This window comes from Sarcophilus harrisii, chromosome 5 (assembly GCF_902635505.1).
Source record: "Sarcophilus harrisii chromosome 5, mSarHar1.11, whole genome shotgun sequence".
Lineage (NCBI taxonomy): Eukaryota > Metazoa > Chordata > Mammalia > Dasyuromorphia > Dasyuridae > Sarcophilus > Sarcophilus harrisii.
Window position 1 is genome coordinate 60,030,525 of NC_045430.1, and position 25,640 is coordinate 60,056,164.

The following is a 25,640-nucleotide window of genomic DNA, read 5'->3' on the forward strand; positions in this document are numbered from 1 at the left end:
AGAATTTTTCCCTTTTTCTGTTCAATGAAATTTGCTTTTCTTGATGGCTTCAGAAATTGATTCTAAAGAGTTCCTGGAGTACCTATCATTTCTGACACATCTTCTCCTAGAAAATTACAGGTCTTTGGTCCTTTCCTATCCTTTTCCTGAACATTTTGACACCTACTTTTTAAAAAGATGAACAAGATTAATATGGAAATGAGCTTTTTTCCAAATACATGTAAAGATAGTTCAACATTCATTTTTATAGGACTTTGTGTTCCTATTTTTCTTCCTTCTCCAAGGGACAGCAAGCAATCTGATTTAGATTAAATGTGTGTAATCCTTTTACACATGTATAATGTATTTCCAGATTGCACATGTATAATCTATATCAAATTGCTTATCATATCAGAGTGGGGGGAAGGGAAGAAGGGAGGGAGAGAATTTGGAACTCAATGTTTTAAAAATAAATATTAAAAACTGTTTTTAGATGCAATTAGGAAAAATAAAGCTTTATTTAAAAAATATAAGGTATACATGTCAGACTTTCCTCTTCTCCAGAATCAAATCTAGGATGGGTCAGTAACTTTCCCATAAAGTTCCCATTATTTCCACTGTAGCAACCAATTGTTTGATAAAAATCAACTCATCCACTCAATTACTCAACAAGTATTAGATTTAGGCAGTTAGGTGGCATAGTGGACATAGTGTCAGGTCTGGAGTCAGGAAGACTCACCTTGATGAATTCAAATCTGGCTTTAGATACTAGCTGTGTGACCCTGGCCAAATCACTTAACCCTGTCTGCCTCAGTTTCCTCATCTGTAAAATGAGCTGGAGAAGGAAATGGCAGATCACTCCAGTATCTCTGCCAAGAAAACTCCAATAAGGTTATGAAGAGTCTGACTATAAAATGACTGAACTATAACAACTTAATAGTTAGGTCCCAATGGGCACTCAGTTCCCCCACCCAAATTGACATTTCCCTCTGAGGCGTTCATCTAAGCTCTTCTGGTTCATACCTGACTGGCATTGTACATCTACAATGTGACAATGTGCTTCGGTGGGCATCTGGACACGTATCTAGAGTCTCTGATGCTAGGGAATGGCAACAGTGGGAAGGAGCACTGTCTATGCAACTGTTCACAGCCACCTTCACTGTGCCAACTAGTCTTTTGTGAACTTTTGAGTTTTGTCTGCTGCTTCCTTCTTTCTATGGACACAGTGTTCTGGCCTTTCAGCCCACTCATCCAGCTGAGGCAGCCCCAGGCCCCCAAGGCTTAAAGGACAAAGCATGAGGCTAGATGTCTACTGAGGTTAGGGTGGATTGAAAGGGACTCCGTAACTGTGATGGACGTGGCTCTTTTCAACAATGAGGTGATTCAGGCCAATTCTAATAGACATGTGATGGAGAGAGCCATCTGCACCCAGAGAAAGGATTGTGGGGACTGAATGTGGATCACAACATAGTATTTTCACCTTTGTTATTGTTGTTGTTTCCTTGCTTGTTTTTTTCTCTCTCATTTTTCTCCTTTTTGATCTGATTTTTCTTATGCAACATGATACATATGGAAATGTTTAGAAGAATTTCACATGTTTAACCTATATTAGATTGTCTCCCCCCTAGGGGAGGGCAGAAGGAGAAGGGAGGGAGAAAAATATGGAACACAAGGTTTTGCAAAGGTGAATGTTAAAAACTATCTTTGAAAATAAAAAGCTATTATTAAAAATTTTTTAAATAATTTACATGGAGTGGTACCCCAAAACTTACTAAGATATTTTAGAAGGGATTGAGTTCCTGGAATTATCCCACAAAAACTCAAAAAAATCAGTAGTTCTCTCCTGCAATCTTAAAATAATTAATCTTCAAACTCCTTACTCCATTAAGATGTTTATAGTATTTCCACAAATTTTGCTTATCTTACTATTTTTGTTAAAAAAAATAATAATAATAGTAATATTAATTTAGCCAAAGCTGGAAAAAAAGGCTATAATAAAAAAAGAAAAAAAGAAAGGGACTTAGTAGAGAGAGTTAGAGATGTGTATTACACCATCTAGATATAAAGCATTTAAACTGGACACCTCCTCCCAGATCACTCTCTCAACTTTCTTCTTACCCTTGCTCCTTGCTCTCTCACCCACACCCAAGTGAATAATGAAAATAGGTATTTGATCTACTTGAAAAGATGCTTAAAAAAAAAAAAAAAAAAAAAAAAAAAACTTTGATCTTCAAGAAAATCTTCCCCTCTGGCTTCCTCTGAAACTTTCCCTTCCCCCAGAGAGCCTTTCTCTTTTCTCTCTGCCATCCCCATTCCCTTTAGATCTCCCTGGAAGACACTATTGAGAGACATCAAAATGTTGTTTGTTTTTTTCTTTCTCCCCATCCTTGGTCCTTTTGTGTCCTTTTGAATTACTCTATCCCATTCTCCTACCTGATTGAGGAAGAAGATCTGATAAACTCATTCATACTAAATAACTTAATGGTTTATACTCTTCCAGGGAAATGGGCATTTTAAAAGAAACAAAATTTACACCTAAGAGTGAAGAAATGAAGCAATAATAGTACAAATCTAGGCAATGTGACATTCAGATAGGGGAAAGATATATTTTGGGACTGGTGAACCTCCTCCAGCTCCTGGCAAATATGACCCAATTTGACCTCAGTCTTCTAAAAATTACATAACTATTGAGTGTTAGCCAAAAGGTACCTTAGTGATAATCTATTCCAACCCCCTCACTTTCAGAAGAAAGGAAGTGATTACTATGAGGGAAGCTTATATGACCTCATTCCCCCAAGGCCTCCGGTCTAAGATAGAACTTAATAGACTGTGACCCTGACATTGACTTCAACTATGCAAGTAAAACAAAATCTTTTGTGTTATGTAAATGAAGAATTGCAGGTTTTATGTATTTTTTCTAAAAGATCTCATCTCATTGTATTGTGAGGAAAGCACTTTGTGAATGGTAAAACTATATTTTATAAACATTATATGGTCTAAGCTAATTTTATAAATGAGGAGACCAGTAGAGAGGTGAAATTGTTTCCCCAAGTGTACCCAGGAATGAATAGTAAAAGCTCGATCTCATGAGGGTGCTTCGGAAGTGGATGGGAGAGTATTGTTTGTGGGCTGGAGAAGATATTAAGAAACTGTTCATGTTGTTTTACCTACTTTAATGACATGAATGTGATGTCTTGACTTGCTCATGAATTAGATTTAAAGTAAAACGGAGCAACCTCTCTCCTTCAGTCACATGTCCCGGAACAAGACAAAAGTCAAGATGATTGGTGAGGGCCATAGATACAGATGTAGTGGATGACCTTGGTCTTTCTAAATTAAGATCTTTATTATAGAGGGCAACAGCAAGATTATATGATGATCAATTCTGATGGATATGGCTCTCATCAATAATGAGGTGATTCAGACAAGTTCCAATGTTCTTGTGATGAAGAGAGCCATCTGTACCCTGAAAGAGGACTGTGGGAACCAAATGTGGACTACAACACAGTATTTTTACTCTTTTTGTTGTTGTTTGCTTGCATTTTGTTTTCCTTATCACTTTTTTTTTCTTTTTGATTTGATTTTTCTTGTGTAACAGGATATGTGTGGAAATATGTATAAAGGAATTGCACATGTTTAACATATATTGGATCACTTGCCAACTTGGGGCAGGGAGTGAAAAAAATTAGAACAGGGTTTTGTAGGAGTGAATGTCAAAAATTATCCATGTATAAATTTTGAAAATAAAAAACTTTAATAAAAATAATACTAAATTAAAATCTTTCTCAGACTTGTTAAGAAAGCAAGAAGGCATCTAGAGGATGATAGCCACAATGGGAAAAAAAAAAAGATTGTAGGAAGGAAGGAAGGAAGGAAGGAAGGAAGGAAGGAAGGAAGGAAGGAAGGAAGGAAGGAAGGAAGGAAAGAAAGGAAGGAAGAAAAAAGGAAAGAAAAGGAAGGAAGGAAAGAAAGAAAGGAAAAAAGGAAGGAAAGGAGGGAGGGAGGGAAGAAGGGAGGAAGAAAGGAAGGAAGGAAGCATATTGTTGTTGTTCAGTTGTTTCAGTTGTGTTCAACTCTTTGTAACCGCATCTGGAATTTTCTGGCAAAGATACTGGAATGGTTTGCCAGTTCCTTCTCCAATTCTTTTACAAATGAGGAAAGTGAGTCAGACAGGATTAAGTGACTTGACTAGAGTCACACAGCTGGTAAGTATCTGAGGACAAATTTGAACTTAGGTCTTCCTAACTCTAGACCTGGCATTCTATCCACTGTGCTACCTAGCTGCTCTCATAAACAAGAATATATTAAGTACCTACTATGTGCCAGGTACTGTGCTAAATGTTTTATCATTAACCTCTCATTTACTCCCCAAAACAACCCTGGGAAGTACTATTATTGTCATCAACATCTCCATTTTATAGCTGAGGAAATTAAGACGGACAAAAGTTAAATGATTAGCCCAGACACACACAGCTAGTATGTATCTGAGGCTACATTTAAACTCATCTCCCCATCTTCAGGCTCCGTATTCTATCTACTTCACCAGCAATCTGAAGAAAATAGGACAAGAATGAGAATAGGAGGAAAGTAATTACAAGAGAGAGAAGGTGAACCAAAATGAGAGATGGGATGAAAGAGAGGAAAGAATGAGACAGTAAGAAGAATACATAAATAGCTAGCTAGATAAAGGTAGTCTGGCATATATAAAGGTTGATTATAAGGAAGGGATTGGAAATCTCAGAGACTGTTTCAAATGAGAGGAGACAAGATCCCTAAGAAGATACAATGACCCAAACTAATTTCTCAACTGTTCTCGGGGTAGTCTGACCCCTTTCCACCTCCACAAAGACATTTGCAAGCCTTTCTCTCTAATTGAGGAAGGCAATACTTAGAACTTCCTAGTCTCTGGCTGCCTTGAGAAGGATGGAAAGTAACACCAAGTGATATACCACTCTTTACCTAATGCCCAGGCAACAACACTGGGGTGGACAAGACAGAGTCTTAGCCCAAGGGGCTGTTGGATTTAGCATGAATAGGATTTAGAACTGAAAGAACCCTAAAGGCAACATTATTATCCACCCCTGTTGTTTTATTGATAATAAAACTGAACCCCAGAGAAGTTAAGAAATAATAATCTTTCCTCTCATGGATACATATATAGAGACCTAAGATTTGCAAGAAAATTATGACAAATGCCAATGTTCTCTTTTTTCTTCTTCTCTACTGCACCTCCATTCTTGACCAAAATGAATGAATGGAGAGCCATGGCTGAGGCTTAGAACTCCAACATTAGCCTACTCCAAACTAAGATGGATCCTGGGAAAAAATTCCAGATTAATCTCTCCTTTTTCTCTCCCACAACCTCTGATAGCAATGATCTTCATTATTAACCCCTTTCCAAATCTCCCCTTCCCAGATCCCTCCATTCCTGAGTCACTTAGAATAAAAATTGTCCATTCCCTCCCTTTCTTATACATTTAAACGTCTCTCAGAGCATTTCAAAGGAACTTTCACTAGGATGGGGGATTGGGGTAATCCGAGTAAAAGAGTTGTAGTAAAAAGAATACTGAATTAGGAGTCAGCACAAAATCACCTATCATGTTTCCCCTAAGTCTTTTCTTCTCTGAGTTAAATTGATCTAGTTACTTTAACAAATTTTCATGTGGTATAAGATTGAGAGCTTCAAATCATCTAAAAATTATTCCCCTCTTTCTGAGGAAGAGATGATCCTTCTTGACAACATCAAGCTTATACTTGTGTCCTTGATTCCATTTCCTCCCAAGCTCATCCCATCTCTTTCCCTAATTTTCAATCTCTCTCATTCATTGGCTTTCTATTCCTTACAAATATGTCCAGATCACCCCACTAAATTCTTTAAAATAAAAAAACAAAACCTTCACTTTATCCTTTCTTACCTTCAATCTATCATTCTATATTTCTCCTTCCTTTCACAAACTCCTAGAAAAAATGATAAACTCAATGATCTTAGAAAAACAGAGAGACATGCATGAAATAATGAAGAGCAAAATGAGCAGTGCCAAGAGACCACTGTATATACTAACAGCAATACTGTTTTGAGCATAACTTTGAGCAAGTCATTTTGACTATAATTAATAGCCAAGTTAACTACAAAGGACATATGAAGAAGCTATCTGCATCTAAAGAAAGAACTTATAAATAGATGTACAGATAAACAAAAATATTTTGTTTTTATCTGTATTTATTAGTTCTTTCTCAGACAGTTCTTTCTGATTTTTAAACTATATATATATATATATATACACATACATATATGTGCATATATACATACATATATATACATGTCTATATTTGTATATATAAATATATGTCTATGTATATATCTATATATACTTGTGTCTAATGATAGCCAAGGTTGAGAGGAGGCAAGGAAAAAAATATTATATGAATAGCAAGGAATTTACCAGAATAGTAAGCAAGTTGTACGTAATCGATCTGCAGTTTCATGTCCAATCATCTTTTTTATTATACTATGTTAGGGAAATACTCATTTTATTCCACAAGTTAAAAATAAAATAAAGGTAAAAAATTTAAAAGGAGAGAAAAAACTATACACATTTATTATTTGTATCTCCTTTTCTGTCATTCATTTTTCAGTCTTTTGCAATCTGGCTTCAAATTATCACAAAGATACCACTCAATGGAAACATTTAATTGTTAAATACAATAGTATTTTTATTGGTTCTTATGACCTTTCTTGATCCCTATGCAGCATTGTCACTATTGACTAGCCCCTAGTTCTGATTCTCCTTCCTGGATTATGATTCCCTTCTTACCTGTCTGACAATTTTCCTTCAGAATCCTTTAGTGAATCATCACCTATGCTTCACCTCTAAAAACTATAATTTACCCTACCCTTTATTACAATAACAATTCTTTTTATACCACTTAAAGGTTTACAAAGCACTTTCATTAAAACTCTGTGAGACAGGTGGTGTAATAGCTTGCATGGAGTGGTGCAACTGTGATTTCATTGCTGGGAAGCTTCTCATGAGGAAAATCCCTCTTCCTGATGCAGAACTGCAATTCTCTTTTAATTTATCATCTTAGAGAATTGCCTAGGGATACTCTGAGAGGTTAAGAGATTTGCCCAGGATCACAGAGCCAGTATATACATATGAAATGGGACTTTGGGACTCTGTGATCAGCTCTGTGTCCATGAGACTTGTTTGCCTCAGTTTCTTCAACAGTAAAATGGAAATATTGATAATACCTTCCTTGTAGGATTGTCATGAGGATCAAATGAGATAAAATTTGTTTTTTTTAAAGGCTAGGTACTGTGCCTAACACATAATAGGCACTTAATAAATCCTAATTCCTTATCCAATATACTACACTGTCTCTCTAGAAAAGCTGAGATTTTTTATAGTAGTTAAATATTTGCAAATATGTACTTTACAGATATTTCAAACTCACAACAATCCTAGAAAGTACATGCTACAGATAAGGAAACTGAGACTCGTGGAAATTACAAGACTTGCCCAGGGCCATACAATTGGAAAGTCTGAGAAGCAGGATGTAGAACTCTGGTTTTCTTAAGTCAAATATTGTTCTTCACCACTCTTCAGCTTTATAACACCTTCTATTACCCATGCTCCACTCTTGGATACTCTTCTCTTTATGTTTTTGTGACATGGCTCTTTTTTAAATTAAATTTTATTTTTTAAATGAACAGATATTTATTTTTTTCTCACTCCTACCTCTCAACCCACTGGAAAAAGTGAAACAAAATCCTTGTTTTTTCCAGAGGCAATCACAGTTAAGTGACTTTCCCAGGATCACTCAGCTAAGAAATGTTAAGTGTCTGAGATCATATTTGAACTCAGATCTTCCTGACTTCAGGGCTGGTGCTCTATCCATTGCACCAGCTAGCTACCACAACAAAATCCTTTTAATAAATATGCATAGTTAAATGAAGCATGTCTTTTATTGGCTGTATCCAAAAAATATATGTCTCGTTTTGCATTTAGAGTGTTTAAGCTCTCTCTGTCAGGGCATACATAGCATATTTCATCTCTAATTCCATGGAACCACAGATGGTCTCTCTATTTAATTAGAATTCTTACAGCTTTCAAAATTTTTAATTTGTTGTCATATTATAAATTTGTTTCTTTTGCTTCTGCTTACTTCACTCTTCATTAGTTCGCATAAGTTTTCCCATGTCTCTTTGAAATCATCAATTTCCTCATTTCTTAAAGCACAACAGTATTCCATAATGTTCACATACCACAATGTATTTGTTCAATCATTCTTTTATTGTTGGGTATTCTTAATTTCCAGTATTTTCCTACTGCAAAAAGAACTGCTACCAACGTTTTTATATACATGGAACCTTTTTCTTTTTATTTGATCTCTTTGAGATTCAGGCTTAGCTATATATCCTAGTGGTATAGCTGGATCAAGACATATAATTTAGTAACTTTTTGTCTTTAACTCCGAATTCCTTTTCAGAATGGTTGGATCCATTCCACCATCACCCATCTCTTTCAACAGTGTATCAATATTTTTCTACAACTCTTCTAATATTTTAATTTTCTGGTTTTTGTCATCCTTTGCAGTCAGATGGGCACAAGATCAAACCTCACAATTGTTTCAGTTTGCCTTTCTTGTCTCCCCTGGCTCACATTCTATCTGTCTGATCATTCCAGATCAATCAATCTCCTTTGTTAGATCTTACTCTAAGTCATGACCCTCAAAGATCTGTCCTTGGCCCTCTTCTCCAATCTTCTTCCACACTATTGATTTACTAATTCATAAGTTCAAGTATCATCTCAATGGAAATGATTCTCATATTTATTTATCTAGCTCTCTCCTACCTTACACATTATGAGCTGCCTATTGGACATCTAAAACTGGTTTCCCAAAGACATCTCAAAATTAACATATCCAAAACAGAACTCTTCCTCTTTCCTACAAAACCCTATTACTTCCAAGGGCACTGACATCTCCCAATCACCCAGTTTTGCAACTTCACTGTCACCCTCAACCTCTCATTTGCACTCACTCAGCACTCCAATTGGCTGCTGAGTCTTGTCAAATGTCTAATTTAGTCATTTCTAATTTAACATTTCTAGTGTGTGTCTCCTGTTCCACACACCCACAGCTGCCACTAGTTGATCTCCTCACCTTAAGTCTCTCCCTATTCCATCCCAATCAGCTACAAAAGTGATTTTCCTAAAGAACATATCTAGAGATGTCATACCCCTCTCCCTACATAATAAACTCCAATTTAACTCCAAAACTTAGAAGACTGTATTTGACTTTTAAAGCCCCCCACAATCTTTTTCAGTCAATTTACAGTCTAATCCCTTCCACATAGTCTATAATTCATCAGCATTGTCTGTCTTGCTCTTCCTCACACACCGCACACCATTTCTTAAGTTCTGTATCTTTTCATTGGTTCTCCCTCATGCTTGCTATGTTCTCCTAGCTTCCTTCAAGATGGAGCTCAAATTTTACCTTCTATAAGGGGCCTTCCCTGGTCCCTATTGATTCCCCCACCTTGAAGTACTAGTGCCTACCCTAATCTCAGATTCCCTCCCAATTGTACTGTATATATCTTCTATGTTCATAGTTCTTTTGCATGTTGTTTCTTCATTACTACATGAAGTCCCAAAGAGCAAAGACCGTCTCTGTATTTGCAATTGGCCTGTCTCTGTATCTTCATCACTTAAGCATCACAACACCACACACTTGCCGTTGTTCAGTTGTTTCAGTCATGTTTTGGGGTTTTCTTGGCAAAGACAGTCGAGTAGTTTACCATTTTCTTTTCTAGCTCATTTGACAAATGAGGAAACCGAGGCAAATGGGAATAAGTACCTTGCCCAGGGTCACACAACTATTAAGGGTCTGAAGCCAGATTTGAACTCAGGGAGATGAATCTTCCTGACTCCTCTGGCCATCTATCTGCTGTATAGCCTAGGTGCCCCACCATACACATATTAAGTGATTAACAAATGCCGTCACTGAATAACACCGCCATCACACCATATGCTTATAAAAACAGAAACCTAATGTTAAACATATAGGATCTCTTGATCTACTTTCTTGATGTGACTCTTACATCAGTATAAGGAGGACAAGAACATTATGCTATGATGGAATGAAGGAAAGTGATTGTTCTTTCCCCTCCAATGTTATTAAGTGCCTCCTTCAGGCTTACTAAAACTTTAAGGCAATTTGAATGATTTCAAGTATTAGCCAAGGATGCAATAGGAATGAAAAGCAAATGAAAAGTGATAAATGTGTTTACTGCTAGGCCCTGAAAGCCTTAGCAGGTTTTGCAGATACCATGGGATGCACTCAACTGTAGATCTAGAAAAGGGAACTGAAAGGAACTTATTTACTTTGATTCAACTATTAATCATATCAACAAGCAATCTTTCTCTTGAATCTGGTACATTGGAATATTGATATTTAATGTTAATACCTTGCTAACAAAAGAGCTAAAAATGTGGGGATTAGCTCTTCTATATTTTGATCTAGTATAGTATGGAAGAAAAGCAATCAAACTTTCTTATTTCTTTTTCTGATTTCTTCATCAGGAATTTCCAGACTGCAAGCAGCTTGGTGGGGGGTGAGGGAGGAGAGGAGAGGAGAAAGGTAATTTCATAGGTAAGAGAGATAGAAGAGCTTCAATTCATGCTATTAGAGAAAAGTAGAGCAAAAATGACAAGGGGAACTCAAGGACAAGAAATGAGGAGATATGGGAAGCAGAACCAAGAAGTATCAAGGAACAATTGTAGGGGCATGAAGGCATGAAAGATGTTCCAGTCACAGTATAATCCTTCTCCAATCTGGATCATAATGTTCAGAAGAGTTCTCTTCCTCACAACTGTCAGAACCTGGGAGAGATAGTACCCTTTCCCATATGAAGTGAGAAGGGAAGGTTAAGAATGATTCTATTTTTGATTTTCTGTTATTTATTACCCATTTTTGTTCTAATTTTTTAATCTTTTACTCTTTCGTGTATGGTTCCTGCTTATCTTATTGGTTAAAAAAATGTTCTTTATTAGAGATTTCCTCACCTATTTCTCAATTGTCAATGCTTTCCAGATTCCCATGTTATCTTTTTCTGAATATTCCAATTTGTTAATGTAATGTCTCTTTTAAAAGTATGGCACTCAGACCCAAATATAGTAGTACTCCAGATGTGAGACAAACAGCATATTACTCAATGAGCTAGTTGTTTCCCTTGTGCTAGACTTTATGCTTCCATTTAATGACATGTGTTCTTTTAAAGTCCTACTCTGAAGCTTCATTATGGGGTTGGAAGGTGTTCCTGGGTTCTGGCGACTATGATAGTGGGGGTGAGGGATGGGGAGAAACTCTGGCAAGTCCTAGCAAGCTGAAAAGGCTTTAAGCACAGACCAGGCACTGAACCTGTAGGGTATTGATTGCAGTCCATTGTTCTAGTCTCTCAAGGTCTAACAGATTCTTCCCAATTTTATATCTTCTGTAATGTGATAAGCAGAGAAGTTAGGTGGCACAGTGAATGGAGTACCTGGCTTGAAGTCTTCCTGAATTCAAATCTGGCCTCAGACACTTGCAAGCTATGTGACCCTGGGTAAATCACTTAATTTGCCTCAGTTTCCTCATCTGTAAAATAAACTAGGGAAAAAACCCAAGCACTTCAGTATCTTTACCAAGAAAATCCCAAATGAGACCAAAAAAAAAAAAAAAAAAAAAAAGATTGTATAACAATAAGCACACCTTCTATGTCTTCATCCAAATCTGATATAAAATATTGAACAGGGACAAAGATTAGTTCCAGTGGCATATTACTAAAGACATCCTTCCATATTGACACTGATATTACAATTTATATTGGGAGGATAGGAAAGAAAAATCAATATGCTACAGATTCCTCCAACTAGCTCTATCTGCTCCCATTGTATCTACAAGTTTACTCAATTCAGGAAGCATTTCTTATCATGGAACTTTGTCAAACTTCTATATCTCACATATAAACAATTCCTTTAATATGCCAATTTCATAATATTATTCAGAAAAAGAATTCAATTAAGTAAGAATGACATTCTTAGTGAACCAATAACATTTCCTAGAAATCATTTCTTTCTTCTTTAAGCTCTCATGAAACTTCTAGAATTTTATTGCTGAACACCACGTTTCTAAGGCCATACTTTTTAAAAATCCAGATTTCTAGCAGTTCATCTTAATTTTCCATAGCTTCTCAAAAATTACCAAAAATGTCTTCCAGAGTCACACATTCTCTTGGTATTCTGAGATGAAAATTTGAGCCTAGAAACTGAAATATATCAGTGTTCTCCCTTCTTTCCTCCTCAGTACTTCATCTCCTTCTTAATAACATTTATTCTTTACTTTCTAGTTTAAAGGTTATTTTCCTCCATGAAGAAGAAAATTTTAGTCATCATTGGTAATCTTTCAGAAATGACAGAGAAGGGATAGGTAATAGATAGGAAACGACTGTCCTGATTGTCAAAACTGGGGGGCAAGATGAACTTTGAAAACTATAGACTGGTGGGCTAATAGTGGTCCCTTACAAAATTTTGGAGCAGAAGAAGAATAGATGGATTGTTCTGCTTTCAACTATCTGTTTACATTTTATCAAAGTCCTTCCAAACAACTTATTCAATCAATAAACATTTATTAAATATTTGCATAATACCAGGAATTATGCTGCATCCTGTGGATCCAAAGACAAAAGAAACACTTGAAACAGTACCTGCCCTCAAGAGTTTATGTTCTCTCCCAAAGAGATCATTAAAAAGGGAAAAGGACCCACATGTGCTAAAATGTTTGTGGCAGCCCTTTTTGTAGTGGCAAGAAACTGGAAACTGAGTGGATGCCCATCAGATGGAGAAAGGCTGAATAAGTTATGGAATAGTATTGTTCTATAAAAAAAGATCAGCAGGAGGATTTCAGAGAGGCCTGGAGAGATTTACATGAAGTGATGCTAAGTGAAGTGACTAGAACCAGGAGAACATTGTACACAGAACAGATTATATGATGATCAATTCTGATTTATGTGGCTCTTTTCAACAGCAGGATAATTCAGGCCAGTTTCAATGGACATGTGATGGAGAGAGCCATCTGCCCCCAGAGAGACGACCATGGGGACTGAATGTGGATCACAACACAGTGTGTTCACTTCTTTGTTGTTGTTTGCTTGCTTTTTGTTTTCTTTCTCATTTTTTTTTCCTTTTTGATCTGATTTTTTTTGTGTGTGCAGCACAATAATTGTGGATGTATAGAAGAATTGCACATGTTTAACCTAAACTGGATTACTTGCTGTCTGAAGGAGAGGGTGAGGAGAAGGGAGAGAGAAAAAATTTTGGAACACTAGATTTTGCAAGGGTGAATGTTAAAAATTATCTATGCATATGTTTTGAAAATAAAAAGCTTTTAAAATGTTCTATTGAGAAGAAAAGACACACATGATAAAGTAGAATAAATACTAAGCAATTTGAGGTTTGAGACGATGCTAATACCTGGCAATCAGGAAAGATATACAGGATGGAGGGAGCAGTTAAACTGAGGCTTGAAGGGAGCTAGGGGTTCCTAGCAGGGGTCCTCAAACTTTTTAAATAGGGGGCCAGTTCACTGTCCCTCAGACTGTTGGAGGGTCGGATGATAGTAAAAACAAAAACTTTGTTTTGTGGGTCTTTACATAAAGAAACTTCATAGCCCTGGGTGAGGGAGATAATTGTCCTCAGCTGCCGCATCTGGCCTTGGGCCGTAGTTTGAGAATCCCTGATAGAGGCTTGAAGAGGAAGAAGAAGGCTGAGTGTACTGCAATGAAAGAGAATATAACTGTATGGAAATCAGCAATTTGGCCAATTAGTCCCGAATTAAAAGCCCATGAGGGCAGCTAGGTAGTACAGGCCATGGGACATTGGGCTATTTTATCTTTGTCAAATTCTGTGAACCTAATTCTATTTGCCTTGGTTTCTTGACATGTCAAATGAAATGGACAAGGAAATGGCAAACCACTCTAGTATCTTTGTCAAGAAAACCCCAAATGGGGTCACAAAGAGTTGGATATGATTCAATAACCAATTAATAATCTATAGCAATGGTGTCAAACTCAAAGGACAGTATGCAGGCTCCATATTAACTGAGAAAACCACAAGTGAACATTATCTATGTTATATTATATTTTTATTTATCCTATTAAACATTTCCTAATTCCATTTTAATCTGGTTCAGGCCTTACCGGGGAGTTTATAAGCTGCCAATTTACCATCTCTGATTTGTAGCAATATTATAAGCAAGAAGTGATGAGGGACAGAACTAGGAGAACCATGTGAATGGAAAGAAGGAAATGGATGCATAAAATATTGTGACAATACAATTGTTAGGATGTGGGAATTGATGGAAAGTGAAGAGAAGAGGATGACTGCAGGAAATGAACCTAGATGATTAGAAGGCTGGTAATAGAGAAATAGAGATCTTAGGAAAAGGCATGAGTTTAAAAGAAAAGATAAGGAATTCTACTTTTTACAAGTTGATTTTATACCTTCATTCATTTTCTTGCTCTGCACATAGCTTAAAAAACAATAACAAAACATTTAGTTCTGAATCACTGTCCAAAGCTCTTTCTACTATACTACACTGCCTCCTAAGTCAGCTGTTCCATTGAGCAAGATGCCAGGAAGGAGACCAACCAGCCAGGAAGGAACCCAACAGAGTTGTTTTTCCAGGCTGGGCCAGACATAGTCTGAGAAGACATAGCAAGGGCTTAAAGTAATAGAGGAATGAGAGAGAAGTGGTCTAGAGAGGATTCTAATTGGCTACAAAAGGACAGGGATAGCTATGATTTTTGCTCTTGAAACATGAATAAATTCTGCGAGGATTAAAGGGGCTTTCAGGATGTCAGCTTTCATTTTGAGCTCTACTTCCTCCTAAAGGGAGAACTGCAACTCGGCTAATAAAGGTACCTATGCCAGTAGCTCCTCCTAGCTGCTCCAGACCCCCAGCCCCACCCTTCCCATTACACAGTCTGCTTTTCCTTTAGGGCGGATACGATCCCATCCCCCAGGAGGGTCACCCCAGCCATCGCACAGCTCCCATTTCCTGCTGCCGGTGACTCTTCTGAAGCCTATTGTTTCCAAGCAATTTGGGTCAGAGGAAGGTGGGTCCCCACCCAAAAGGCCTGCCCTCACTAAAGCACAGTGCTGGTCCAGGTCATGGGGAAACTGAACTACTCTTCTTCAGAGCAATCTAAGTCCCCTACCCCACTCCCACTTCTGCTGAGCTTCCAAATCCTTCCCATTTAAAAGCATTGTAGATTTCCCCTAAGCTCCGGGTGAATAAAGCAGAATTAGATTCCTAATTTTTTAAAAAAAGAACCAAAAAGGGAGTAGAGTGGGGCTAATGTTTACTCAAGAAGAAAATAGTATTTTCCTTATTTTCTGAATGGAAAAACTAAGAGAAGGGTCTAAGCAGATCAAAAAAGAACTGGCACTACAACCCAAAAGCCCAGATTTCTAGTCCTTAAAAACTAGCAAGCCCTTTCCTCTTCCCTCTTTGGCCTGGGATGGGAGGTGAGAAGGGAGAAAAATTAGCACTTCTACTTCAATTCCAAAGGCTATTATCCCAAAGACCAATAAAACATCATGTCACAAGGTTCAAGGGAATACCTTGAGAGAGTAATAGATTTTCAACTGCCATTTCAACTGTCTTTAATTACAGGAAAGATTACTGGACTGACACTAAGAGTACCACTCACTTCCACAGAGGAAAGAAGGTAAAATTGTAGAGAAAACCATAGACAGGATTTTTTAGTTGGCATTGGGATTCTTAGTTAAGTGAATTTGTAAAAAATCCTCCAGTATCCTAGAGGATATGAAAGGTAGAGTCTTGACCCACTTTGATTTGGTCTTGGTTAAGTATAAAGTCTGAATGGAGACAAGGATGGATATAATGACTTTCAAAAGCACTTTCTGTGTCTCTGTCTTTATCTGTCTGTCCCCTTTGTTCATCTTCTCATCTCTCTCTCTACTTCACCCTTCCCCACATTTTCTCCATGCTTTCCTCCCAGCTCTGGCATTCTGTAATTCTGTTGAGAATAAAAACACTGATACATTGTTGGTGGAGTTGTGAATACATCCAGTCATTCTGGAGAGCAATTTGGAACTATGCTCAAAAGTTATCAAACTGTGCATACCCATTGATCCAGCAGTGTTACTACTGGGCTTATACCCCAAAGAGATCTTAAAGGAGAGAAAGGGACCCATGTGTGCAAAAATGTTTGTGGCAGGTCTCTTTGTAGTGGCCAGAAACTGGAAATTAAATGGATGCCCATCAATTGGAGAATGGCTGAATAAGTCATGGTCTATGAATGCTATGGAATATTATTGTTCTGTAAGAAATGATCAACAAGATGATTTCAGAGAGGCCTGGAGAGACTTACATGAACTGGTGTTAAGTGAAATGTGCGGAATCAGGAAATCATTGTACACGACAACATCAATATTATATGATAATCAATTCTGATGAATGTGACTCTTTCCAGCAGTGAGATAATTGATCCCAATTTCAATGATCTTATGACGAAGAGAGGACTGTGGGAAATGAATGTGGATCATAATATAACATTCTCACTCTTTTTGTTGTTATTCGCTTGCATTTTGTTTTCTTACTCATTTTATTTTCTTTCTGATCTGATTTTTCTTGTGCAGCAAGAGAATTGTATAAATGTTTACACATATTGGATTTAATATGTATTTTAATATGTATAACAAATATTGAATTGCTTTCCATCTAGAGAAGGGGGTGGGGAGAAGGAGGAGAAAATCTGAAACACAAGGCTATGCAAGGGTCAATGTTGAAAAATTATCTGTGCATATGTTTTGAAAATAAAAAGCTTTAAAAATTAAAAAAGGAAAATTGTTTTGAATTTTTAAAAAGAGAGTAAAGAGATGATGGTTTTGCCTCTTGAGCTTATTTATATAACATGGGATATAATGATGCATCAACAATGTACCAGCCAACCTCATTATCTGGACATTAAAAGAAGCTGAATAGTGCCGTGGAGTGAACAGGAGAGCATATGGGAGAAAAATGACACTATCATCTTTAGTGCTATGAGAATCTCCTAGCAAATGGTGCTCACTCCATCACAGGTACAGCACCAGGATCCAGGAAGGGAGAAGAGGCTAACCATTCACTCAACAAACACTTTCTGAAGGCTGGCAGGGCTATGTTTGAACCTATAGGATACAAGGAGAAATCCAAGCTTTCCAAAAGTTTGGAAAGCTGGAAAGCTAATACAAACCACAAGAAACAATGGTAAATCATACAAGCCAACAATATAATGAAGTGCTACATTGTATGGCACAGACTATAATTAAGATAGGAAGGTGAGCCCTGGAATAATCAGGAAAGGAATAGGAAGGAAGGAAGATTAAGCTCTTGAAAGATAGATTGGTATAGTGGGAAGAATCCTGGATTTGCAAAGAAAATCCAACTTTGAGGTCTGAATCTATTGATCATAAGCTGGATGATTTTATCTGAAATCACTTTTTATTTCTGACTCTTAATTTTTTCATCTGTAACATGAAGATGTTAGTCTAGGTGACATTTTTTTTCTTTAATAGTATTTTTAAAAATTTTTTTCTAAATACATGCATAGGTAGTTGTCAACATTCATCTTTGCAAAAGCTTGCCTTCAATTTTTTTTCTCTTTCTACCTCCCAGACAGCAAACAATCCAATATAGGTAAAACATGTGCAAGTCTTCTAAACATATTTCCATATTCTAAATATTGTTAAAGATCTCTTACGGAATCTCTTCCAGATTCTGAAATCCTTGAGAGGAAGTGTGGTATGGTGGTTATCAGATTGTACCTAGGGATATAGCAAGATCTGAATTCAGACTGCCTCTGACCCTACATAACTTAAGACTTCTTGAGATTTAGTCTTTTCCCCTGTAAAGAGGACATAATAATGCCTGTAGTACCTATCTCACTCACAAGTTTGTTGTGAGATTCGAAAGAGACAATTCATGTAAAATGCTCTGCAAACTGTAAAACGCTCTATAAACACCAATTATTATTATTGACTAGAAAGCAAATCTGCTGTCTAATTCCTTCCTGTTTATTTCTTGGTAAAGATAGAAGGTAACATGGCACTCTGATCTTGGTCCAGAAACTCTTCTCGTAATTGCTACCAGCTTATGACAACTGAAAAATCCAAGGACTTAACTGAGCTGGCTCAGACTTGGATGAAGGAAGAGGGAAGAAAGCAGCTTTTCAGAAGAAAACATAAGTGAAAGCACCCAGTAGGAATGAAATTAGTACATTTTTAGAGCTAAAAGCAATCTTAAAGAGTAAATCTAATCTTTTTATCTTAAAGATAAGGAAACTGAGGTGCAGAAAAGTTGAACTAGAACAGCAAGGAGATGCAGTGAACAGGGTATTAAGCCTAAAAATAGACAAATTATTTAAATGCTCTCTGCCTCAGTTTCCTCAATTTAAAAAGGGGATAATAATAGCACCTACTTATAAGGCTGTTGTAAAGAACAAATGAGCTATTTGTAAAGCACATAGTATGTGATACACAGTAGATAGTTACCTTATATAGTTAATAATAATAATTTTTATTTTTATGTAATACCATGATATAATATTTTCTCCAATTACATGTTAAGCAATATTTTGGTAATACATGTACATATATTTTTTACATATTTCATATTAAAAAAAACCAAGAAAGCAAACAGCAACAACCAAAAAAAAAAAATGAAAATAGTATGCTTCAATCAACATTCAGTCTCCATAGCCCTCTCTCTGGATGCAAATGGCTCTTTCCATTGCAAGTGTATTAAAATTGCCTTGAATCATCACATTGTTGAAAAGAGCCAAGTCCATCACAGTTGATCATCACAATTGTTGCTGTGTACAATATTTTCCTGGTTCTGCTTGCTTCACTCAGCATCAGTTCATGTAAATTTTTCTAAGCCTTTCTAAAATCATTTTTTACAGAACAATAATATTCCATTACTTTCATATACCATATTCAGCCATATATCACAATGTTCAGCCATTTCTCACTTGATGGTCATCTACTTTTTCCAATTCTTTGCTACCACAAAAAGAGCTGCTACATTTTTGCACATGTGGGTCCTTTTCCTTCTCATAGAGAGATATGTAATAAATGCTAATTCCTTCCCTTACCCTTTAAATTTCTGGCCTAAAGTTTCAAATTTTAAGTAGCAGAGCCAGGAATCAAATCTATGTCCTCTGTCTTTAAACTCAGAGTACGTTTCTCTACATTCCAAATACCTGCCCTGCTACATGAGTAGCATTTTAAAATTTGCAAAGCATTTTTCTCAAAACAACCTTGTGAGGTATCACCTCCCTTCTGCAGATGAGAAAACTCAAGTTCATAAAGGTAAAATACTCTATCTCCAAGGATATATAACTAGTAAATAACAGGAGAGAAACTCATACCTGAGTCTATTCTAATTCAAAACCCAATGTTCATTACTGATACCATATTACCCTCCTTGATATATGCAATCAGCCTGATTTGAAGAGAGGGAAGTCAGAGTGTGGAAAGCTAACTTGAGTGGTGGAAAATGAGAATTTGAAAAGTTTCTGTGTAGGAGACCTGTTAGCAAGCGATAGAATAGATTGGCAAAAAAAAAAAAAAAAAAAAAAAAAGTAAGATTGGAGGGCCACTTCTAAGTTTATAACCCAAAGAAATCCAAAAAAAAAAAAAAAAAAAGAAAAAGAAAAGAAAAGAAAAAGAAAATGACCCATCTGAACAAAAATAGTCATGGCAGTTCTTTTTGTGGTGACAGAATTGGAAACTGAGGTGATGCCCATCAACTGGGAAATGGTTGAAGAAGTTATGACATATAAATGTGATAGAATACTATTGGGCTCTAAGAAATGATGAAGGAGTTGGTTTCAGAAAAATCTGAGAAGACTTATATGAACTGATGCAAAGTAAAGTAAGAAAAAACTAGAACAATTTACATAGTAACTGCAATCTTCCAAAAAAAAAAAAAAAGAAAGAAAGAAAGAAAAGAAAACTGAAGAAACTCGATGCAAATTCAACTTTATTTTTTTTTCTCTTTTTCTTTCCTTCCCCTTCGTTCATCCCATCTCATGTCGCCCCCTCCCTCCCTCTCTCCGAAGTATGGCTAATACAGAAATTTGTTTTTTTCTTATTTGTAATGGATTTTGTAATTTTTGCCTTCTCAATGGGTGGAGAAGGGTTGGGTCGGGGAAAGGACATATAACTAAAAATAAAAACATTCAGTAAAAAAAAAATTTTGAAGGCTGGAAGCAGAAAGAACTAATCCTAGACAAGAAAAACTCTAGGTCATCTCTAGTCTAGAGCTTCCCCATCCTCTGCCCCAGGTTTGAGATTTATCTGAGGGACTCAGATCTGGTCCAGGACAAATAGGGAGCTCCTGACAGACTTTAGATTAGCCTCTGGTATGGATAGGGCAAATCTGAAGCTTTTCCCAAACCAGACCCAATGCTCTTCCCAGACTAGTCACCAGGGAAAAAGCTCTCTGGGCAAGGACTTGGCAAACCTGGGTTTTAGTGCAGCTCTGTCAGAACTTTACTATGACCTTTTAGTAAGCTCCTTCCCCTCTCTGGCTGGGTGCCAATCTCCTGATCTGTAAAATAAGCATTTGCATTATATCTCTAAGATTCTTTCTGATTCTGTTGGTCACCCCTATCCACTGAAGCAAGGCTTTGTGGTTTGAAGAGTCTGATGAAGCTCAGTAGAAAATTCTCCTCCATGGAATAAATAGAAGATAAAGGCAGGAAGAGGGAAAAGTAGGTGCAAACTGATTGTAGACCAAAAAACTGTGACAACAGCCGAATTCTCTCTCTCTCTCTCTCTCTCTCTCTCTCTCTCTGTGTGTGTGTGTGTGTGTGTGTGTGTGTAAGTAACAGAAACAGAGACAGAGAAAGAGAGAGAGGAAGGGAAGAAGGGAGAGAGAGATTGGTTATCTGTTGTATATTTGGGAAAATCTGTTTCCAAGATAACCGGGTAGGCTCTAGGAAGAAGGGTAAGGAAACTAGATTAGGGCATGTTCCTACCTCCCTTTTTTGAGGATGTGGTTTTATAGCATGAAAGAATATTGGATTTAGGGGCAATGGGTTCAAATGCTGCTTCTGCCATTTATTAGGAAAGGCAAGGTGACCAGTATCTATGAAGGGCATACTATGTGCCAGGCTTCTGTGCTAAACATTGGGGTTACACATACAAACAAAATATAAGCAAAAAGAAAGAAAGGAACTTTCGTTTGAAGACAGAGGACTATACACAACCACCAGCATGACTACAAAACAATTCACTTTACTCTTCAAGGTTTCAGTTTCCTTATTTAGGAAATTAAGGGATTAAATTAGATGATCCCTCAAATTGTTTCTTGCTTATTAGAATAGCATTATCCATTGAAGCTATGAGCTACAGTAGGAATCACCCTATTTTTCCTTCTGAACATTGCAAAGGGAGACCAAAATGACTCCTCTTGATTTAGAAGGAGATAACTTGGGCTTTGTTATAAATCCCAAAATTCATTCTCTCCCTCTCCCCCCTCCCTCTCCTTCTCTCTTCTTCCTTCCCTCCATTCCTCTCTCTCTCTCTGTGCTTCTCTGTATGTGTCTCTCTCTGTCAGTCTCCCTCTCTCCTTTCCTCTGTCTCTTGATTCCCCCCTTCTCTCTCCCTCCTTCCTTCCTTCCCTACCTTCTTCTCTGTTTGTCTCTCAAGTTCTCTGTCTCTCTGTATCTGTCTGTCTGTCTGTCTTTCTCTCTCAGTTTCTCTCAGTCTCTCTCTCTGTATGTGTCTCTGTCTCTCTCTCTCCCTCAGTCTCTTCCACCCCCAGTTCTTGAACCAGCTCATTCACTCTGTTCAACTAGTGAGAACAGTCATTAGAAAAGGAATCAAGTAAAGGATGAGAGAAGGAGAGGGAGTAGAGGAGGAAAATTCAATATGAGTGCATGAGTATAAAAATTAGCTACCCAAGGCTTTTATGCCATAACATAGGCTAACAGGATGATATTTTTAGAAATGGAATGGATCTTAGGGGACAGCTAGTTCAGCCTTTCCTTTTACAAATAAGGAAACTGAGGTTCAGAAAAAGGAAATGATTTACCAAAGTTACAAAGATATTAAGCACCAAAGTTGAGATTTGCACCTAGGTTCTGAGGCCAAATGCAACATGCTTTCCATACTATACTATTTCCCAATAAGCCAAGGGTAAAATTGGGAATACAGAACAGACTAGCAATAAATTAGCCTTCTAAAAAGAGACTCATCCATGCTCCTACTCTGAGAAATGGCCCTACTCTGAGAAAGTGGTGAGTCATGCACTGGCCAATTGTCCAGTCATTAAAAAATGAGGCTATCTTCAGGTTAGTTAGGCTGGTTTAAAAAAAAAAAATGAGTGGACTGATAAAATTTTGTCCTTATTTGCAAAGCTACACTAGATGCTATTAGGATAAGAACTGAAAAGCACCCTCTTATACAACTCAAACGATTGCAATGTTCCTTCCCTCCTGTGTGTGATTTATAGCTTAATTCCCATACATTACTAGGTCTCACTTCCTGCTCCTGGGAGGGACCTAAAGTCCCTCCCATTCATTACCTTGTTTTCCCAAGAGCATATAAGTGAAAAGTCAACTTCACATTTTCAAACTATTAAGGAATTCATCACAAAGCCCATCCTGCTCATTCTAAAACAAATCTTCCTAATAGCAAATCACCAATGTAAAGCACACACACACACAAAAAGCCAAATTCACACAATATAAACACAGTCATTGTAGGTCTAGTGTTGATCCTGTCCATTCTTCTTCCCTCCATTTCTCTTTTCTCTTCTCTTTATCTCTTCCCTCAATCTCTGTGTCTCTCTCTTATTCAAACATAGATTTACATCCAGAGATACTCACACTCAGACACAGATATATTTAAAAACAGAGGAGTATCAGTCCACAAAGACAATTCATCCACCACTCAAAAAAAAAAAAAAAAAAAAAAACACCGTACACTATGAAATAAGCACACTGAGATGCAGAGGTTCAAATACAAATCTGACTATTCAAAGATACTGTCTACATGGATTCACTTTAACATGATACTCTCACACAGAACACACTGAACTAGAGTGATACACATAGAAACATGCAACCCTACCAATTCATTTAGAGATGCTTATAAAGTGAGACTTTTAAGCACAGATATCTAGCCACCAAAAGCACCATTGCCTCTCCCCAATTAATATTTCTCTCTCTCTCTCTCTCTCTCTCTCTCTCTCTCTCTCTCTCTCTCACACACACACACACACACACACACACACACAAGATATATTCTGGAGTTGCTCTTCTGGCAAAATGCAGATTTTAGGTTTTTATAACCCTTTTACTCTTATAAGCATGGCCACCATCAAGCTTCTCATCAAGTCCCAGAAAAAAAAAAAAGGAAAAAACAACACTATTGGCTTCTAAGCCACTTATAGCCTCATAATAAAAAACAACAATTATACAGCAAACTCCAAATACCTCCCGCTGAGTACTCTTCCCTCTTCTAGGCTTTAAGTTAAGAAAGGCCTGGCAGTGAAGAGCAACAGATGGGAAATCCCTTTATTCACCTTTATTCACAGCTTTTATTCCTCCCTATTCCCCAGACTCCTTTTATTTTCCTTCCACTTCCATCTACCTCCCTTTACATTATGGCGTTTGCTGCTGTAATATTAACTCACATTTACATATTACCTGTTAAAACTTGAACTAATTGTTTCTCCCTGAGGTTGCTTCTTGCTTTGTTAAATAAAGCGTTGAATTAAACGGCCTCTTTCAGTTTCTTACAGATCTAAAATATGATTCTCTACCTATAATATTTTCTAGTCACAAAGCACTTGAACATATGATCTCTATCAGAATGGTAAAGTATCTATTTTACAGATGAGAAAACAGAGACAGAATTAACAATTACTATCCCTAGCAATTAGCCTCTGCCTTTCCTTCTCCTCTATATACTCTGTTTCCCTGCTATTTTTACAAAGTCCCCCTGCTTTTCTTCCATCTCCAGCCCTTAAGGACCCCAGACCCTTAATCTAGAAGAGAGGATCTCTAAAATCTTTTCTTTTCCGAATCTCTATCAATGATCCTTGAATTCCCCTAAACAACCAACCTTCCCGCGCATTTCTCTATACCTCTCCCTTTTTACTGAGTCTAGAATCCACAGTTAAACAGTGTTCTTACCTGTCCCAGGATAGGGGATGAGAAAGGGATGGTGTATTAAATGAGTTCTGAGGGGCACTCTGAGATGCACCAACTCTGTTCCAGCTCTCCAATAACGCTGTAGAGCATGAACAAGGGAAATCACGTTGGGATGCCAGAATTTCTGGATTCCGACTCTTGATTAAAAAAAAAAAAAAAAAAAAGCCCACCCTAGTGAAAGGAAACTCAGATTTGGAAAAAGTAGGGGAAAGGAGGGCAGCAGAGCTCTTCTCCTAACGGCATAATGATGGGGAGACAGGATCCCCACAGTATAACACACAACTTGCCACACACATGGCTCCCAGTTTGAGGCTGGGGGGGAAAGGCAGGAGGCCGGAAGGAAGAGAGGAAAGAGTTTTTTTTCAGGATCAAATTGACAGGAAAACACAAGATCCCTATTCTTGGAGGAGTGAGTCAACTGGAAGAGAGGAAGAAGTAACTTTGGAGGAGAAACGAAAGGAAGAAGAAAAGAGGGTTCCAGGAACAGAAATGAGAGGGAAGAAAGGAAAAAGAAAGAAGTATGAAGAAAGGAAAGAGGAAGGACAGGGTAAAGGAAGGAAAGGAAGAAAGGAGAGCGAAAAGAGAAAAAGAAAGACAGGGATCAAAAAGGGAAAGAGGAGGGGGGAAAAAAACTAAGATGGAGAGGGAAGAGCAGGATAATGGAGAGAGAAGGGGAAAAAAGGAAAAAGCAAAGGATGAGGAAAAAAGAAGGAACTGAAGAGGGTGAGAAACAGAAGAGGGGGAAAGAGAGGGAAGGGAGGAGGGAGAGGGAGGGGGAAGAGGGAGAGGGGAAGTAGAAAGAGGAGGGAGGGAGTCAGAGAGGAAAGTACTGGAAGGCGGGAGACAAGAAGCCGGGACTTGGCTGTGCCCATACCTCCACTCACCTGAACTGGGAAAGGGGCAGGAAGACCCTGGGATGAGGCTGCTAGCCGGCCGAGGCTAGGGGATAGGGGAGGGGGGGGGTGGCAGGGGGCCAGGCCGGGGTGCTAGAGCCTTGGGGAGGCTGCTGTCCCTCGCCACCCCCCTGGCCTCAAGTTTGAAAGGAGGAAGCCTGGTATGTGAGGAATGAGGGCTGGTATGAGATGCATGCAGCTGAGGGAGGGAGTGCCCGACCCTCGCTACTAGCTTGGGGAGGAGACTGGGAGGGAGGCTAGGGAGGGGGGCTCCCAGGGACGAGAGAAAGGTTGGGCCAGCCTGGCTCTGGGCGGTCAGAGGAGGGGCCAGTTACCGAGGAGGAGTTGGAGAAGTTGGAGGAAGGGGTGGGGGGTGGGGTGGGCAGGGATCAAGGAAAGACTGGAAGTGGAGAGAAAACGTCCCAGACTGCAATGGACCCCTCCACTTCTGGAGCTGACTCTTGCCCCTTTCTTTCTCTGTCCCACCGGCCCCCAAC

General features: G+C 37.9%; 1 protein-coding gene across 3 annotated transcripts in view; it reads right to left on the minus strand.

Annotated features, from left to right (window-relative positions):
- The window catches only part of TEAD4 (TEA domain transcription factor 4), a 77,899-nt gene extending 52,520 nt beyond the window's left edge, over positions 1-25,379 (minus strand). For 2 of the 3 annotated variants that reach the window (XM_012550792.3, XM_031939309.1), the window contains exon 1: positions 24,233-24,743. The gene's annotated coding sequence lies outside the window, so the exon portion shown is untranslated. Of the gene's footprint in view, positions 1-24,232; positions 24,744-25,134 lie in introns of those variants that run through there. The other variant, XM_023504615.2, reaches the window with a different exon arrangement.
- Between the last annotated feature and the right edge of the window lie 261 nt (positions 25,380-25,640).